Consider the following 17625-nt stretch of genomic DNA (forward strand, 5'->3'; position numbering starts at 1 on the left):
TGCAGACTGGCAGCTTGTTCAACTGCAGGTTCAGCTCCTAGAGACCTTGGCTGCTTCCTGGGGGGCGCTGGGAGAGGAGACGACTGCTGTGTGGCTCACTATAGTGTGGTGACTGGCACATGAGACCATCTCCGTGCAAGTCAGGGCAGCACAGCTGGGGGAAGTGGCTTGAGCTGGGAGCTGTGTCCTGCCTACTTAGCCAGGGGGAGAGAGAAGACTCTCAGGTGAGCCCAAGCCATAGCAGGAAGAAGCAGTTACCCAGGTAATACCACGTCAGCCCAGCCCCAGCTCCCATTTTCAGTCTCGCCAGGAAAAATCACTTTTTAGCTGCCCCTTATTACCTCTGTGGTTTGAGCCTGGTTCGATGGGAATCTGCAGCGTTTCCCGGCTAGGGGGCTCCCACAGGGTCATGTTTGCTGTGCTGACTGGCCACCCATGATAGCGGCTTGCTTCACACTCTGCATCAGGCAGCTTTTATTTTTTCCAGCCAGGGAATCTGTTTTCACTGGTTAGCAGCCTCCGATGCGCCTCATGCGTTCTGGAACCTTCTGTGAAGTCATTCTTCCAGGAGGCTGGATTCCCAGGAGGGACACTGGAGCCAGAGGGACTCAGCATCAGCCTGGCCTCAGTGAGACCCTAGCAGCACCGGTGCGTGGGCTTCTGAAGAGGGTGCTCTGGGAAGGGTGACCTTTGCGGAGACACAGGTATTGTGAGCCGCCGGCTTTGCCATTTGAAGCCTGGCACCTTGCTGGGAAGGAGCGGTGCTGGCTCCTGGGACTGGAGGGAGCTGCTCTGCAGCCTGCTGGGAAGAAGGGGCAGCCCTCTGCCTTGCCCCCACTCGCTGCTCTTCAGCGGGATCATATCAGCAAGGGTTCTGAGTCACCGAGAAGCTGCCAGGGTTTCACCCTAGGGCAGTGGTGTCTCAGCTGGGGCAGGGGTGCCTGGTCTTAGATTCTAACTGGGCAGAGAGGAAAACGTCACGCCTGGATCTGGGGCTCTAAACACCCCAAAAGCTCAGGGCTGTGGGAGCCAGGATATTGGCTGGGCGCTCTGAAAGGACAATCTCCAGCCAGTCTTGGCTTCTTGCATTTCAGCTTTCGCTCTGTCCTGCAGTGGCTCAAGTGCCTGGGTACCAACCTCAGGGCAGTCTGTGAGGAAACAGAGCACAAACCCCAAATTGCCAGTCTGGCAGTCCTCTCCTTCCCCTGCAGACAGCAACGACTCACCTCTCTCTGACCTGGCTTGGATCCCTTCCTTCCCCAGCCCCCAGCACCACAGCTTTGTCGCTTGCCATTTTTATTTGTTCATTTGTAAATTGGTACCAAAAACCCAACCAACCGAAAAACAAAACCAACTGCCCCCCATGCTTATGGGAAGATTGATTAGTTAACGGAGTCAATTATATCTTTAGCCAAGAGCTGTATTAAGTAAGGCAGTGAAATGATTGTTCTGTGCACATCCATTTTGTTTAGCAGCTGTTCAAAGGCCCAAGAAAGGGAGATGGAGGTTAAAAATCTTTAATAGCGCCTCCCCCCCCACACACATTATCTCCTCCCATTGGGGAGCCCTACTTATCACACTGTGAAATAAGGTTGGGGTAATAAGCCCTGTTGAAGTGTTACCCATTTTGCTTTAAACTCCTCTTTGTTGCTGGTGGCTTTGTCCCCGTGCCAAGTGGACAGTAAATGATACTCGTGGTCAGCAGAGGGGCACCAGCTGCATGCACCTCCAGCAGAGGTATCATAGCAGGGCCAGGGAGCACACAATATGGTGCCTGGGAGAGACTAGGCTGGAATTTCAGCTGCTGCAGCACAAGCATCCCCCTTCCGTCACACTGAATGGTGAATATATCTGCCTGAGCTGGGGTATGCAGGCTCCCCACAAACGCCATTTCCTGCCAGTGTGCCCCAAAGCCACCCCAGGGACTACGCATATATGCTGGGGGGAGTTGTTTTGCAGTGTAGCTACACCACTGAATATCTCTAGTGTAGACGCACTGTGTGGTGTTTAGACAGGGCTGGATTGCTGCTACATGTCTACGCTAGAGATCTGCACTGGTGTGGATGTCCCTTGTCAGGAGAAGGCCTAGAGCTGAGAGGGGAGGTCAGTCTCTGGCCTCTTCATGCTGTCGCCTCCCTGCTGAGGCCACTCAGAACCCACGTCTTGTGGGACTGGAGGTGACACTTCCCAAACACACGTGTCAGCGAATAGCCATCTGGTGGTAACTGCTTTGGGCCGCTTCCACCCTGCACTGGATTTGAACCCATGTCCTAGAGGGGACATACTCCAGACCCCTAGATTAAGGGTCATGAGGCTGTGGTTCTCATGGGCCACTACAGACAAGACAGGACAAGGGAGAGGCAAGTGGGAGAGGTGAGTCATCCGCACTTGAGCCAGACAAAGCGCCAGGGTAATTAACACGCTCAGAGTTAGGTTTGCAGTTCAAAGTCAACTCCCCAAGAATCCGAGGACAGAATTTAGTCTGAATTCAGATTAAATTTGCCATCTCAGTGTGAGGTGGTGGAGGGACGGCTGGTCACTCTAGTTATAGATCATGCTGTCTTCTGTGACGCCAGGTGGCCATGGTGGGAGTCACCCACAACTTCTCACTAGAGCAAGGAAGTGTGAGTAATTCTATAAAGGCGGCCATTTGAATTCATAGTAGCTGTTGGGGAGTAGACGCTCCCTCCTCTGTGTAATTCTTCCCACTGCCACTGGCTGCTTCGTAGCATTCTGAGGGAGCCACACATGGCTGCTACGCCGTGGAAAGGAGCGTGCTGGCAGCAGAACAAGCAGCGCATGTGACACTGAGGGAGGGAGCTGTCCAAGCACTGTAGTTAACTGGTTGTCTCCAGTGTACGGGACACACCCAAGCTTTTCCTCGGTGGCTCGAATTAAACTCCTAGCCTGCGCCTCCCCATCAACCATCAACCTCCTGAAGGCTCTTCTTTTCCGTCTTCCTTCTCTTCCACACCCGCCTTCCTCCTTTGTCACATCCTGAGCCACCTCTTGCGGCTCCCCGAGCGACCAGCATACATCAAAGCACCACTGCAATTAGCTCTGAAGAGGACAGAGCAGCAAAGGGGCATCTTCTTTGTGTCTGGCTTTGTTGTTGTTGTCATTACCATTTTGTTTCCCTCCATGTGAACTTTTCCGTTTGCTGCTTCCTGGTGCACACGGGCAGAGAGGTGTTTGAAATGCACAGGGAAAATTGCAGTAATAACATTTAGAGTTAATGCGACGGATTAGCTCTTTAGTTCTCTCGGCCTCTGCAGTGTGATCCCAGGGCTCAGAATAGTGTGCCATTTGCCTGGTGTGTCTGTCCTTAGAATACCTCTCATTGCCTTGTGACCAATGAGTGACTGATGTGTTTTTAAAGCTCAGACGTGTTCCCCCACCCACCTCATGGTTGTGTGAGCCTGCACATAACCCTGTTAGTCCCAAGGGTAGGTTGGTGGGACAGCCATTGTCTGCATTCCTGCAAAGTTCAGGGAGCTGAGTCTGTGCCACAAACCATCCAGAGTCCAATAATCCCTAGTACTCTGCTGATTACCACTGATTTTGGGGAGGGGAGCATAGTCTAGAGGTTAGATCAGTGGACTGGGAGCCAGGATTCCTAGTCTCTGTCTCTGACTTGCTCTGTGGCCTCAGGCAAGTCCTTTCCCTTACCTGTCCTGAGATTCTCCATTTGCAGAATATGGATAATGACACCAACCTGCCTCCCCGGGGTGCTGTGAGAATGAATGTTAAGTGCTCTGAGAGCTTTGCAAAAGTGCTTTCTGGACTGGGAGGGGCCATGGCATGCAGCTGCGGTGGCATATCATGAGCAGAGGTGTGTACTCCTTTGCCATGGTGCGCTTAGGACACTCACTGTCACATTTCATGGCAGGCGCAAGCCAGTACTTCAGAAATATTGAATTATGAAATAGCGACACACTGTGTGTCCTGGTTTTATAAATAGCCAAGATGAGCAGTGCTCCCCAGAGCGGCTTCCGCTTTGCAGTGTTTGGCCCAAGGCAGTGAGAGTGGAAAGAGCCTGTCCTGTTGATCCCTTCCCAAGCCTCTAAACCTACCCTCTGCACTTTAAAAAGCCAGCCTCTAGGATGCGAGGAGTTAACTGGTGCCCTGGAAAAGGTTATGCTTTAATCACCTCTCTTCAGAGAGATCTTCCCTGAACCTTGCCTGAAATGTTTATCCGCTGCATGTGGAAAGGGCAACGGAATCCGAAGGAACTCCCTGATGGGAAGTTGCCTTTTTAACTAAGCAAATGCAAGACGATTTCCTACAGAGGGGAACGGGAAGCAGTCTCCAAGGTTAGAGCAGCGCTGCAAAGAACGTCTGGTACCTCCAGCCCACTCCTGGCATATGCTTCTCCCTGTCACGGGGTCGTGGAGATTCACTGGGGATGGTGGGAAAACAAACAAACATTTCTGTGATGGAGGAGTTAGTCATGGCTCACAGTTGCTTACAGGCAAAAGGTGGAGCAAGGTTGAGAGCAGAGTTTAGGTGTTAAAACAAAGTGAAACCCATGTTACAAAACTACGAGGTGCTTCTGAGGAACCTGGCAGAGTTATGCTCACAGCCAGGAATCAAGGAATCAACCCAGAGCATCAAAACTCTGTGCTGGGTCTCACCATGCTCACCCCTGTGAAGAGCAGGCACAACAGAGAACACATGCTGCTACGCCACAGTCTGCTGCGTGTTGCTGCTGCATTAATGAGTTCTTGTTGTTAACAAAAAGACGGTCTTGTGCTGACATGGCACAGTTAAGCAGCCGATTTACAGACAATGCACTCCACGAATTAGTGATGTCACAAGGGAAGCACATACAGCAACACCGTTTTACAAGCAGACAATGAAGAATATTTTCCCCATGAAGTAGCTGAAAGCCTTCAATCATTTATCCATTTGTCTGTCTGTCTGTCTGCTACATTAGGCGAGTAGCAGACACCACTGATTTGTTGACTTAATGTACCCTTGCTACATACACTCACATCATATATCATTTGAAAGCTTATTATGTCTACTTTAAGAGGAGGTATGATGTGGAGCTGTCAAATGGTGCCATTACCAAAGAAAGGGGGAGAAACAATGATAGCAGCAACACATTAAAATGACCACTTTGAAATATTTGCACTTGTTTCTGTTAGTTTAATTACTCTCTGTATTATTTCAAGACATAACACTGGATTTCATCGTGACCTCAAAGCATCACAACAACAATCTACAGGGTGAAATAAAAGCTAATAATAACTTTGTACAGGCATCATTGAAATATAATAGTGCTGGTGACATTTCAAGTCAACATCATTATCATCAGCGTGTTCATCATTATGGTCTCTGAGAGTGCGTGGGTTACCACCGGCTTCATTGCCTTGGCAGGCACACAGTTCAGTGCCGCAAAGATTAGTCTGACTACAGACACAGTTGATTTTTCTCAAGTGCTTTTCATGGGGGTGAGTCAGTTCTGGATGTGTTCTAGGTTTTTCAAATACTGCATGCTGCATCAGTGACTCTGATTGCCCTGGGGAGAGTAAGTGACTTTTCCCCCCCCATGCTTCAGTGATAGTCCAGCATCACAAGGAATATCTTCAGACTGTTCTTGAAATACCACTCTGGTCATTGAATGGAAGGTATTCTTTCCATCCATGGTCTCTACGTTGATGTCTATATTATCATCTCCTTTGTGGATGAGAATTCTACGAGCATCAAGTGGTACAATTCCATTTGGAATGAACATACAACCCTGGAGTCTTTCAACTTCAGTTTTTACAGAACTAGTGATGAACTGCCTCAGCTCATCATAACTGATGCAGAAACCATGAAGGCGTAGTATGCCAATTAATTTGCGAGACCCAAATTCATGGTATAGTTGTGAAGCAAGGCTTGTGTGCAGTGGTGCGATAATTTTGGAACTGTTAAATACTAGGATCTCCACAATTGAGGGGCACCTTCTTTGAATGTCTTCAGAAGGATGATACTCACTGCTGACTAAATGATGTGCCTCTTTATCTGTCAACCAAAGGACAAATTCCTGCACCAATTGGGGCACAAAAATAGCCAGCCTCTTTAAACTACAATCGCCTGGCTTTGGATAATATTCTGAGGCTTTCATGTTGGCTATTTCAGACTGAAGGATTGAAGTGGCATTATACAAAACCACTTGTTCATTTGAAAACTGTTCATCGGGCTCACTCGCCAGAAGACCATCCACAAAACATTTGGATGACTTAAGTTCCAGTTTCAGATAACTAGCAGCTTGGATAGTATTAGCTAATGTTATTGAGCTGCATAGGACAATGGTACACCTGCCTTGTCCATGCTGTGCATGGAATGAAATTGTAGAACCATAGTGTTTTTCTAATGTTGCCTGTAATTTGCTACTGGAATAACTTGCCATTTCTCCATCTGAGGGAAGTAGGGCTTTATATCTTTGTAGCAGCTTGGACAGGAGAAGAGCCTGCTTGTTGTACATCTGTCTCTTCAATCAGCTGATAAAATGCAATGTCATAAGATGTCTGTTGTTGTTGTAGTATAACGAGATGGTTTTGCTTTAAGATTCATTTGACCAAGTAGGAAGAAAAGCATGTTGAGTGATAAACTGCATCCTTAGCAATCACGTTTTCCACAGATATTCTATGCAACATGTCATCATCTCCTCTTTGATGTGCCGCCTCCCTTAGATTGGTTGCCATCTCAAATGTTTCTTTTTTATGAATTTATTGTCTTTCTTGCATCTTTTTCTTAATCCAACAGTGCAACAGAGCCAGTCGCTGGAGGACAGCCTTGCTCTGGTGGCTAGAGAGGCAGATGAACGTGATGCTCTGATCAGATTCAGTCTCTTTTTTTTCCGGGTTCAATACAACTCTGACATGTGCCAAATTCGACTTACTTGTGTATTTCTGAAAGCAACCCCTGTGAAAACTCATTCAGTAGCTACCAATACAATTAATCTCTCCTAGCTTCTGCCAGCTTTACAGACTTCTGTCCAGCACTGGTGGCTTTTGATAGTTTGGCATTCTTTTGATTTTTCTTGACAAATAACGTGGAGAATCCTTTTCTCTTTGATGTAAGCCTCAAGGGGCTTGCATCCTCCATGTCTTCATGTACTGCAACTTCCCTGAAGGGGGGCTGGAACATTGTGTATACTGGGGATGCTGAGAGCCATTGAGCCAAACTGTGAACCCTGCATATGATGGAAACCACTTCAAGCCAGGAGGTTCTGCAGCACCCCCAGCACCACTAGTTCCAGAACCTATGCGGTTCCCTGTAGAGGTAAAATTCCTCTATGTATGTTGTTATCATTACCACCCCAGTACCACCATTTTTCATTTTGTAGACATATACAGACTTGTGCTAAATTAGATATAAATTGAAGCTATATTTTAGTATCAAACGGCCATTTTTGTTTAGTGAGCACTTTGATTGCAACCCAGTATGAAGCTGTTTATTGTCATCTCTAACACTAAGAATGACCTATGCATAAGCGTCACTGAATTAAAAGGCTAGTTTCTAGAATATTTCAAAGGCTAGTACTGCATGAATAGGCAATTAAAAATCAAAACCTTTTACCCAGCAGACTAGATGCTACATTGTATGTACAAAAGCATACAAATGGAGAAGCATTTCATTCGGAATTCATGTACATTTATATCCACTCACTATGTAGTACAAACTATATGGGCATAAAATCTACATTAATTGGAAATATAGAAAACTATTATAGTCACTTGTGAGATACTTTGACAATTAAGACTATGAGATATTAAAACATCATGTTACTTTAATGCAAAATATTGATAGTCGCCATTTTTACCACATGCTAAACAGCTTCATTACTTGTGGAAAAAACATACATGCTCATGCAGAATCAATACAATTGTTTTAATACATTGTCGTTTGGTAGCTTTGACCAATAAACACCACATTCAGGAGTTGAAATTACGGTAGCTGAAACAGTACAAACTGTCGTAATAGTCATGTTGCAATGTTTCTGGAATGGTGCAAGAAATGGAACATTCTCATTTTGGGTACCATTGTTTCACCTCCTCTTCAGACTTATGGCACCAACTGACAGCTCCACATCAGACTTCCTTTACGTGTGCATAAAATACGCTCTGAAATGCTATATGATGTGAGTATGTGTAGGATAGGTACATTAAACTCCAAAACAATGGACCGTTTTGGAAAACTGCTGCACGCCTGTATGAATGCTCGGGCTTGGCCCTTAATGGCTTTCACATCCAGCTGACAATTTGGGAACCAGATACTAAGGAAGGAAGGGAAGGATGGGTATAAAATGGTAAAGAATCTGAATGTTCTACTCATGGCCGCCGGAGGGAGTATTTCAGACTCACTTTGCAGAGGGGTAAATAATGACACAAGATGCAGGGCAATGTAGGATCAGACTTTAAGCCTGGCAATCAGGAGGCCAGGGATCTCTTCTTGGCTCTGTTTCAGGCTTCCCATGGGACCCTGGGCAAGTCACTTCCCCTCTCCATCCCTCAGTGTCCCAGTGTGTGAAATGGACACAAGTATGCTCACCTACCTTGCCAAGGAGTCCTGAGGCTTCACTCATGAATATTTGTAAATTGCTCTGAGATTCTCCAGTGGAAGGCTCTAGAGAAACGCAAATGATCCCTAACAGTGCTTGTGGGCTCCCAAGCAGCTCGTGTGGGAGAGAAGGTCATTTCCCCACTCCATCACCTAACCCCACACTTCTGCTGAACTGTATTTGTTCAGTGAGGTGTATCTGGCTCCTACTCAGAAGCCAGGAAGGCCACACTGAGCATGGCTCCCATTCCTCTGGCACCTTGTATAAAGCACTGGGCAAGTGTTTCTGGGAGAATCAAAAGGGGACAACTGGTTAAGAGTAGAGATGGGCCTGAGGAACAATTTTCCAGCTCTGAATCTGGACTTTCCTAAAGTGTTTTGGTTTGGCCCATTATATGGGTCTGAACCACCAAGGCTGGTTTCCGAATGAGGACCTAGATCCACAAATTCTGTGGGGAAGGCTCCAATCCAGCGCTCTGATTCAGACCCAGTTCTGATAGTGAGTGGTCTGATAGTGAGTGGTAAAAAGCTGCATCCTGCATGCAAAGCCATTTACAGCTGGCTGGCACCTGGAACATTTGGACAAGGAACGTTCCTGAAATGTACATCGGACTAGACCATGTCCTGTAATCAACTGCATGCCTGGCTGACAGGGTATCATGGGCCTGTTCTGCCCTGAGCCGTGTTTGTGCGGGGGAGTGGGGGCACGCTCCCCTGCTGATCTTTGTTTTTTAAAGAATGCATTTAGCAAACCAAAAGGATTGAAATGTCCAGAAAAGCACAGTCCTCCCAGACTGAACAGGCTGAGGGCCTGGGGAGAGGCTGCTGTTCTGTAGGATGCACTGATGCGTTTAATGGAAGCCTGAAGCACCGAGAGAGACGCATTTACAGAAAGAGACTCGAGATGGCCCAGTGAGGCTGCATTATGTTAAAGCTGAATGGGCAGGAGTAACGGCGGAAGCTTGTTTAGGACCCGGCACTGTGCTCCATGAGGTCCATGCCAATGCTCCCATTGACTTCAGTGGGGGCAGGATGAGGCTTTTAGTGAAAAGAATGTGGCTTCCATTCTGAGGACGAAGCATCCATTCAGAGGGCTGTTCGATGACCCATGTGAAATCTTGGCCCGCACAGGGTTGCACAAAAGCCACTGAGCCTTGTTGTGGGTCTGAGCAGGCAGGCCGAGGAGTGACTGGTCAGTGGATTTTAAACTCCCATCTCAGCCCTGGGAATGCAGGGTTTATGCTGGTTTGGTGGGAAATGCACCCTGCCACTGCCTTTACTGCATCTGGACTGGGGTGAACAGAGAACCATCAAACTGGCACCACTCACTGGCACCTAATTCGTTGACAGACAACAGAGCAAGGTCTGACTGCCTTCCTCCTGCCATTCTGAGAGGGCTGGACAGGAGTTCCTGTTATGTTCTCCACCGTCTATCCTTGCACATGGTCACTGTTAAAACATTAAAGGCTTCTAGAGATTTTCAACAGCTCCAATGGGTTTCTCTGCATAATTAAATCAGTGCTGAACTCGTCTTATTCTCACTGTCTTTTAGGAATACAATTAGCTTCCACGCTGCTTTTGTACTTTCTAAACCTTTTAATTTAGTCATACAAGGACAAGTATGTAACTGTCAGGAACAGGTATGTACAAATTCAAAAGGATTTAGGTCAGACTTCATTGTAATTAAACTTGTATGTCCTGTGTGCTGAGGGCTCCTCTTCATAACTCATGCAGAACAGCTCCTTTCCATTCACTTCCCTGCACTGCCTGGTCCCTCATTTTTCTTTGTTTAATTGGAAATGCAGTCTCCAAACGGGGGGTGGGAGGAGTGGGGACGGTTTCTGTGATTGTTCTGGGCTATAAACCTTTGTGCTTTAGCCCAGGGAAGAGCACAAACGTATCCACACTAGCCTATATGGCAATTAATGAATTAGAGGTAAACAGGTCTAGTGTAGACTAACCAACAGAGACTACACCACCTCCCAGATCACTGCTAGGAACCCTGCAGCAGCACACTACCTTCGCCAGCCCTACAATAACAAAGTTCTGTACCCAGCCCAGTTGGCAGGAGCCTCCCAGCAATAACTAACCAATATGTAGAGTGGTTTGGGAAACAATCCCCCACCCCCACCACAAACATGTAGGATGGAAACAAAATCATTTTCATTGAAAATGTTCTTTGAAATTTTGGGGGAGAGGGTTTGATTTCTGGACAAAAACCTGAAAAAAATGACAAAAAGTTGAATTTTTTTCATGAAAAAACAATTTTTGGTCAAAAATATTTGAATGGAAAAATTTCAGCTTGCTTTACCTATATGCCCCACTCTCACGAGCAACCCTACCATAACAAGCCGGGATCCACTTGCATGAGGGACAGCTGCAATAAGGAAACAGATGTTGGTCTCAAGATTCGGAGGGTATGTCTACACAGCAAAGGGCTCAGTGGGGCTCAGACTGTGGGGCTGTTTCGTGGCTGTGGAGGCTTCCGGGCTCGGGATGGTGCTGGGTTCTAGGATCCTGTAGCGTAGGAGGGTCCCAGAGCTCAGGCTCCAACCCGAGCCCCAACGTCTACACAGCCACAAAATAGCCCTGGGAGCCTGAGTTGGCTGGCACAGGCCAGCCGTGAGTTTTTCTTTGCTGTGTAGACACACCCTGAGAGGTTATTTTCATCTATATTTTTAAAATGAGGAATAATCCCTGGCCTTTTAGACCCTATTTCTTGATTTGTGAAGAGATGTGAAAGAGGTCAGCTGATCTGAAAAGAAGGTGCCAGCAATTTGTTAAAGCACCGGTGCCCCTTGCAGAGGCTACCTCTGTATCCTTATTGTCTGTAACTCCATAAAAAGGAGCCATTCTCCATAAAGCTACCAGGGTCACTCATTAAAGGTCTGACCAGCAATCTGAGGAGCCTCGTAAACATGGTCTGTGCATTATTATGATCCACTATGCTCAGGTGAAATAATGAGTTTTTATTGCCATGCACTGAAGTTTATGGAAGTTATAAAAAATGAAACTACATATAGAAATGAGCAGGCACTGAGAGCAGTGTAACAAAAGGGGAGGAGGGAGCCATTATCAGCACTTAGCAAATAAATAATAACCACAGTAACAATTGTTCTCGAGTAATTTTGTGTTGAATAAGGGAAATTATGGGTGCAGCATAAGAGGGGTGTATATGGTGATAGAGAGATGGATGGATGGATAGAAGGGTATGTATGGAAATGGATAGCTAAATAGATAGTCTATGAATTAAATACCAAAAGCACCAGCTCCATTATAGCCTCTCACAAGGGTCACTTGTTTTATTCATTGTGTTACAATCCAGTCCATTTCCAGACTGACATTTCTGGTCCTTCCTTCCCTCAAAGCTTTTCTTTATAAGCAGCTCAGGTCCCCAGAGGTTTCTCTGCTCCAATTCAAAGCCTCGAGAGAATTGATGTTCTCTCTAGATCTAAGCTTTTCCCTGTCTCACATGTGGGCTGCCTCTCTGGCACTCACGTACTATCTTCCAGGGCCAGACCCACTCTCCAGACAATGCTCCACCTCAGCGCACCTCCCTTCTGCGGGCTGCAGGGGTTGGCCTGCCTCCCGCAGGGAACACCCCGGGAACTGTACACTTAAGGGACCGGGTTTAAATGTAATTCCTTGCCACAAGGCTGAGCTGGGTGCTGGAGATGGAACTCCATTGGCCAGCGGTGCAAGGCTGTTTCCTTTTGCTAGGCACAAACAATCCCCTCTGGCCCTATATCTGAATGCCCCCCCCCACACACACCCCAAATCAAACCCAATATCAGTCTCTATGGGCATCAAGCAGAAAGTAACAATACAGTGCCCAGTGATTGCCACCTGTGCCCCTGGTTGGCTGGTGAAGGGGGAGTGGGGTGATTCTTTGGCCTGCTTTGTACTAAAAGTGTATGTGTCTGGTGACCTCTAGGACCCTTCCCCACTCCCTGACTGTGGACCTCATTGTCCCTAAGCACTGATTAGTGCAGGGGAAAGACAACCCCAGCTACCAGAAGTAGGGCAGACCCGTGGGCCTCAGGCAGGGAAGTCAGAAGAGCAGGAAGGCTGCCTGGCACCATGGGGTGATTTTCTCCACCGCTGCAGAATTCCATAGAAAATGGGGTATTGTCAGCACAGGAAGAAGCTGGAAGGTTTCAAAGGCCACCAGCTGGAATGAGAGGCAAGCTTGGAAACAATGCATTTTAAATGTGAATGTCGTTTTCTTGTCATCATTTGAATTAGGCAGGTCTCTAGAGAGAGGAAGGATGGTCCAATGGCTGGGCTCCAGCCTGGGACTTGCGAGCGCTCTGTTCAAATCCCTGCTCTGCCACTGGCTACCTGTGTGACTGCTTGCAAGTCACTAAGGCCTTGTCTACACTACAAGACTATTTCGAATCAACTTAGTTCGAATTTGTGGATTCGACCTTATGAAGTCGAATTTGTGTATCCATACTAAATACACTAATTCGAATTTCTGAGTCCACATTCACGGGGCCAGCGTCGACTTTGGAAGTGGTGCACTGTGGGAAGCTATCCCACAGTTCCCGCAGTCCCCGCTGCCCATTGGAATGCTGGGTAGAGCCCCCAATGCCTGCTGGGGGGAGAAATGTGTCGAGGGTGGTTTTGGGTAAGTGTCGTCATTGAACCGTCAATCACAACCTCCCTCCCTCCCTCCTTGAAAGCGCCTGCGGGCAATCTGTTCGTGCACTTTTCTGGTCAGTGACAGCGCGGACGCCACAGCACTGCAAGCATGGAGCCCGCTGCGATCATCGCCGTTTTCTCCTCCTCGCACTTTATCGTCCACCTCTTCCACAGTCAGCTGATGAGAAATTGGGCTACTTTTCAATGGTGCTGCAAGCACTGGGGGACCATAGGGGACGTTTTGCAAACATCAACGTCGGGTGGCCGGGCAAGGTTCATGATGCGTGTGTTTTCAGGAACTGTGGGCTGCTCAGACGCCTGCAGGAAGGTAGTTTCTTCCCGGACCACGAAATAACTGTTGTGGATGTGCAGATGCCTATAGTCATCCTCGGGGACCCAGCCTGCCCGCTAATGCACTTGCTCATGAAGCCCTGTACAGGCGCCTGGGACAGCGACAAGGAACTCTTCAAATACCAGCGAGCAGCGAGCAGCGAGCAGCGTGACCTGTGACTGTTCAGTTTCTTTACAGAGAAGCTGAACCTGCCCCTGTTTCTTTACCCAGTTACTGTTGACTCTCCTCTTCGGTTACATACCCCGTTTCCCCCACTTCCAACACACATGTAAAAATAAAATACATGTCCCATTGTTACTTAAGAAAGGTTTCTTTATTCATGACTTTGCGTTAAAGGGTTGAAACTGGGAGGCAGACTGTGCTGGGTAGGGTGTGCGGTGATGTAAAGACCGCCTCTAAACTCAAGGAATGACAGGCTCCTGCTCCTAGAGCGGTCCACAGTGCCGGAAGGCTTCTTTCAACGGAGCCTGCCATCCCTCTTTATGGAATTCTGTGTGCGGGCGGATATGTGACCTTGTGGCGGAGGAGGACGGATACAGATTCCTCAGCTGCGTGACTCAGCGGTCCAGGACAAGGACCGCTGTATAAGATCTGTAACCGCCCTCCCCCGCTGCAAAGTCACATCTCCCCCGCCCACACAGATCCTGGAAACCACCTCCCATACCGACCAGGGTGCCTACTGACTGCACCGTGTGTGTGACCCGGTGCTGATCCTGCCCCCGTGTCTGTACCCTGGGAAAGGTGACTGTCCTATGCAATTAACCACCCCCTTCCCCACGCCCCCCATTCAAACACAGTCTTCTTTGAAAAAACATAACGGAAACAGTAATTAACAGCAAAGCATTTTTATTAATTAAGTAGACAGTTAGGGGATGGGACTGGGATTGGGACTACTGTGAGTCTGGAAGTGAAGGACTTCGGCAAATGTAGGTTATGAGAGCTTTTGGGTACTTGAGCACTGTGCTGTGGTGCAGTGACAGTATTCACGTCCCCGGCCGCCCCTCCTCCTGATTATTTTCGGTGAGGGGGGTATGGGACTTTGTGGCGGGGAAGTGCGGTTGCAGATACACTGCAGGGTGTCTCTGTCCTCCTGCGGTCCTGCAGAACATCCACAAGGCGCCTGAGCGTGTCCGTTTGCTCCCTCACTAGTCCAAGCATTGTTTCAGTCGCCTGCTTGTCTTCCTCACGCCACCTCTCCTCCCGTTCGCTGTGTGAGCGCTGGCACAGAGAGACGGTCTCCCTCCACTGGCTCTGCTGGTCCGCCTCTGCTAGGTAGCAGCCCAAACGTTCCTTGAACATCTTGTCCCTTGTCTTTTTCTTTCGCCGCCTAATCTTTGCAAGCCTCTGCGAGGGGGATGCTGTGTCAGGTCTGGAGACAGTGGAAGCTGTGAGATGGGAAACAGGGAGTGAATTCCTTGCAAATATTCTTTTTTGCGAACAATTAACTGAGTCTAGGCTGTCTGTGTGAATTCTGGGTTGAGACCCCTGTGCCTGCTAGGGCACAAATCATTTTCGCGGTGGATTCTGGGTAAATGTCGCCAGTCATTCCTTCCTCCGGGAAAGCAACGGCAGACAATCATTTTGAGCACGTTTTCCATGAATTGCCCTGGCATACGCCATAGCGTGGCAACCATGGAGCCTGTTTTGGATTTTGTGTATGTCACCGTATGTGTACTAGATGCCGCTGACAGAGGCGGGCCAGCAGCGCTGCACAGCAGCATGCTTTTGCTTTTGCATGACAGCAGCGATGGTTACCAGGCATACTGCACCGTCTACCATACCATGAATTGGTAAGAAGACGGTAATAAGATGGTCATGGTTACCTGTCCTTTTGCACTGCACCATTTGGTGCTGTCATAAGTGCCCCTGGCCGATCAGCCAGGGGCGCAAAAGCCAAAATTGGGAATGACTCCCTGAGTCAATCCCTCCTTTTTGGTATCTAAAAATAGAATCAGTCCTGCCTAGCATATGGGCAAGTGTACTAGAGAACCACTGTATCATAGAACCAGAGAGCACAGCTGCTCTGTGTCCGATCCTGCATAAATTATGAGCTGTATGCTATTCACAGGGGGTGCTCCTGCAACAACACCACCTGTTCATTCCGTTCTTACCCCAGCCTTCCTGGGCTACCATACCATTGTCCCCCCACTTGTGTGATGAAGTAATAAAGAATGCAGGAATAAGACACAGTGACTTGTTTGTGAGAAATGAGTGGAAGGAAGCCTCCAGCTGCAATGATAGTCCAGGCAGGACATTAAGGAGTGTGGATGAAGGAGCCCATCATCCCTCTGCTAGTCCAGGGGCAATTGAATCTTTTATTTACAATGAAGGGTGGGGGCTGATGGAGCTCAGCCCCCTGTTGCAATGATGAGGACGGTTACCAGCCATATTGCACCATCTGCCATGAAAAATTAGGGACAGGTGCCCTTGATTGACCTTACTGATGCTAGTCGGCATGGTTACCAGCCCTTTTGCACTGCCCCATGTGCCAATAGGCTGACGATGACGATGGGTATCAATCGTATTGTACCGTCAGCCACCCATGGCGGGGGGGGGAGCAAGGATATTGGTGTTGAGTGCTGCAGCATCGCATCTATCTGCAGCATTCAGTAAAGATACGGTGACATGTAAACGAGTCAACAGAGGATTGATTTCCCTTTAACTTCTCAGGTTCGGGGGGGGGGTGCGTAAATTGCAGAGCTGTGCCCTGAACCAACGCGGACACGGTGTTTTACCATAGAAGCATTTGGAGCTCATCCAAGAATGCAAATGATTTTCGGAGACAGCAGGAACTGTGGGATACCTTGCGTCCTCATTCCCCCCTCCCTCCATGAGCGTCCATTTGATTCTTTGGCTTTCCGTTACGCTCGTCACGCAGCTGCGTGCTGAGTCTCTGCTATGCCGTCTGTCCGGAGATTTTTTAAAAATACTTTGGACGAGGCGTAACATTACAGTAATTCCCCTAATTACATGCAGGAGTCTCCGAGCGAGATCACCCTGAGGACGGTCACTGAAGGAGATAGAGAGCGCATGCTGCGTGAAAGCCAGCACAAACCAGGGCCCTACGCAGCCGTGCTCGGGGAGGCAATGCTCCCTGAGTACCTCATGAAAGCCTGGCGCGGAAAAGTGTGCTACCACGGAGCACCCAATAAGGCAGCTCTCCCCAGGAACCTCCTGCTGATGCTTATCGATTAACGGAAGGAGAGCTTCGTGGAGATCTCCCAGGAGGATTTCTGTTCTATCCCCATATATAGAGAGACCTCCTTCTCACACACTTCAGATTCCTGTTATATTAAGAATAAAAGTTAACATGGTTAAAGCACTTACCGACTGCTCCTTCCCCTGATTCAGGATCCGGGTTCATGGCCGGGGAGGGTTGGTAGGGGATCTCCGTGACGGTGATGAATAGATCCTGGCTGTCGGGGAAACCAGCGTTGTAAGCGCTCTCGCCTGCCTCGTCCTCCACAAACACTTCCTCATCTTCCCCGTCCGTGAACATCGTCGAGGAACTGTCCGTCGACACTGTCCCATCATCAGAGTCCATGGTCACTGGTGGGGCAGTGGTGGCAGGCTCCGTAGCGTCTGTTTGCCGCTTTGATTTTTTGGTAGCCTTGTCTGGGGTCCTTGGTTTTCACGCGGCGATGCGTTGCACGACGGCTGTATCCTCTGTCTGGATCATGGCTTTGGAGACCTTCTCGTAGGTCTTTGCATTCCGTTTGTTGGAGCGCAGCTCCGAAAGCACAGACTCCTCGCCCCACACACCGATCAGATCCAGAGTTCCCGGTCAGTCTATGCCGGGTCCCTCTTTCTATTCAGAGATTACATGAACTCCTCTGCTGGAGAGCTCTGCATCGCTGCCGGTGCTGCTGAGCTCGCCCCGATGTCCAACCACGAAATGAGATTCTAACTGTCCAGACAGGAAAATGAATTCAAATTTTCCCGGGTCGTTTCCTGTGTGGCTGCTCAGAGCATCGAAGCTCGGACTGCTGTCCAGAGCGTCAACAGAGTGGTGCACTGTGGGATAGCTCCCGGAGCTACTAAGTTCGATTTGCATCCACACCTAGCCTAATTCGAGC

At 48.5% G+C, this 17625-nt stretch overlaps 1 long non-coding RNA gene across 1 annotated transcript in view; it reads left to right on the forward strand.

The window, feature by feature from the left end:
• The first annotated feature begins 571 nt into the window (after positions 1 to 571).
• The window catches only part of LOC123354761, a 74952-nt gene continuing 57898 nt past the window's right edge, over positions 572 to 17625 (forward strand). The window contains exon 1 of the long non-coding RNA XR_006574869.1: positions 572 to 704. This is a non-coding gene — a long non-coding RNA (uncharacterized LOC123354761). The remainder of the gene's footprint in view (positions 705 to 17625) is intronic.

Source organism: Mauremys mutica, chromosome 22 (genome assembly GCF_020497125.1).
Source record: "Mauremys mutica isolate MM-2020 ecotype Southern chromosome 22, ASM2049712v1, whole genome shotgun sequence".
Classification (NCBI taxonomy): domain Eukaryota; kingdom Metazoa; phylum Chordata; order Testudines; family Geoemydidae; genus Mauremys; species Mauremys mutica.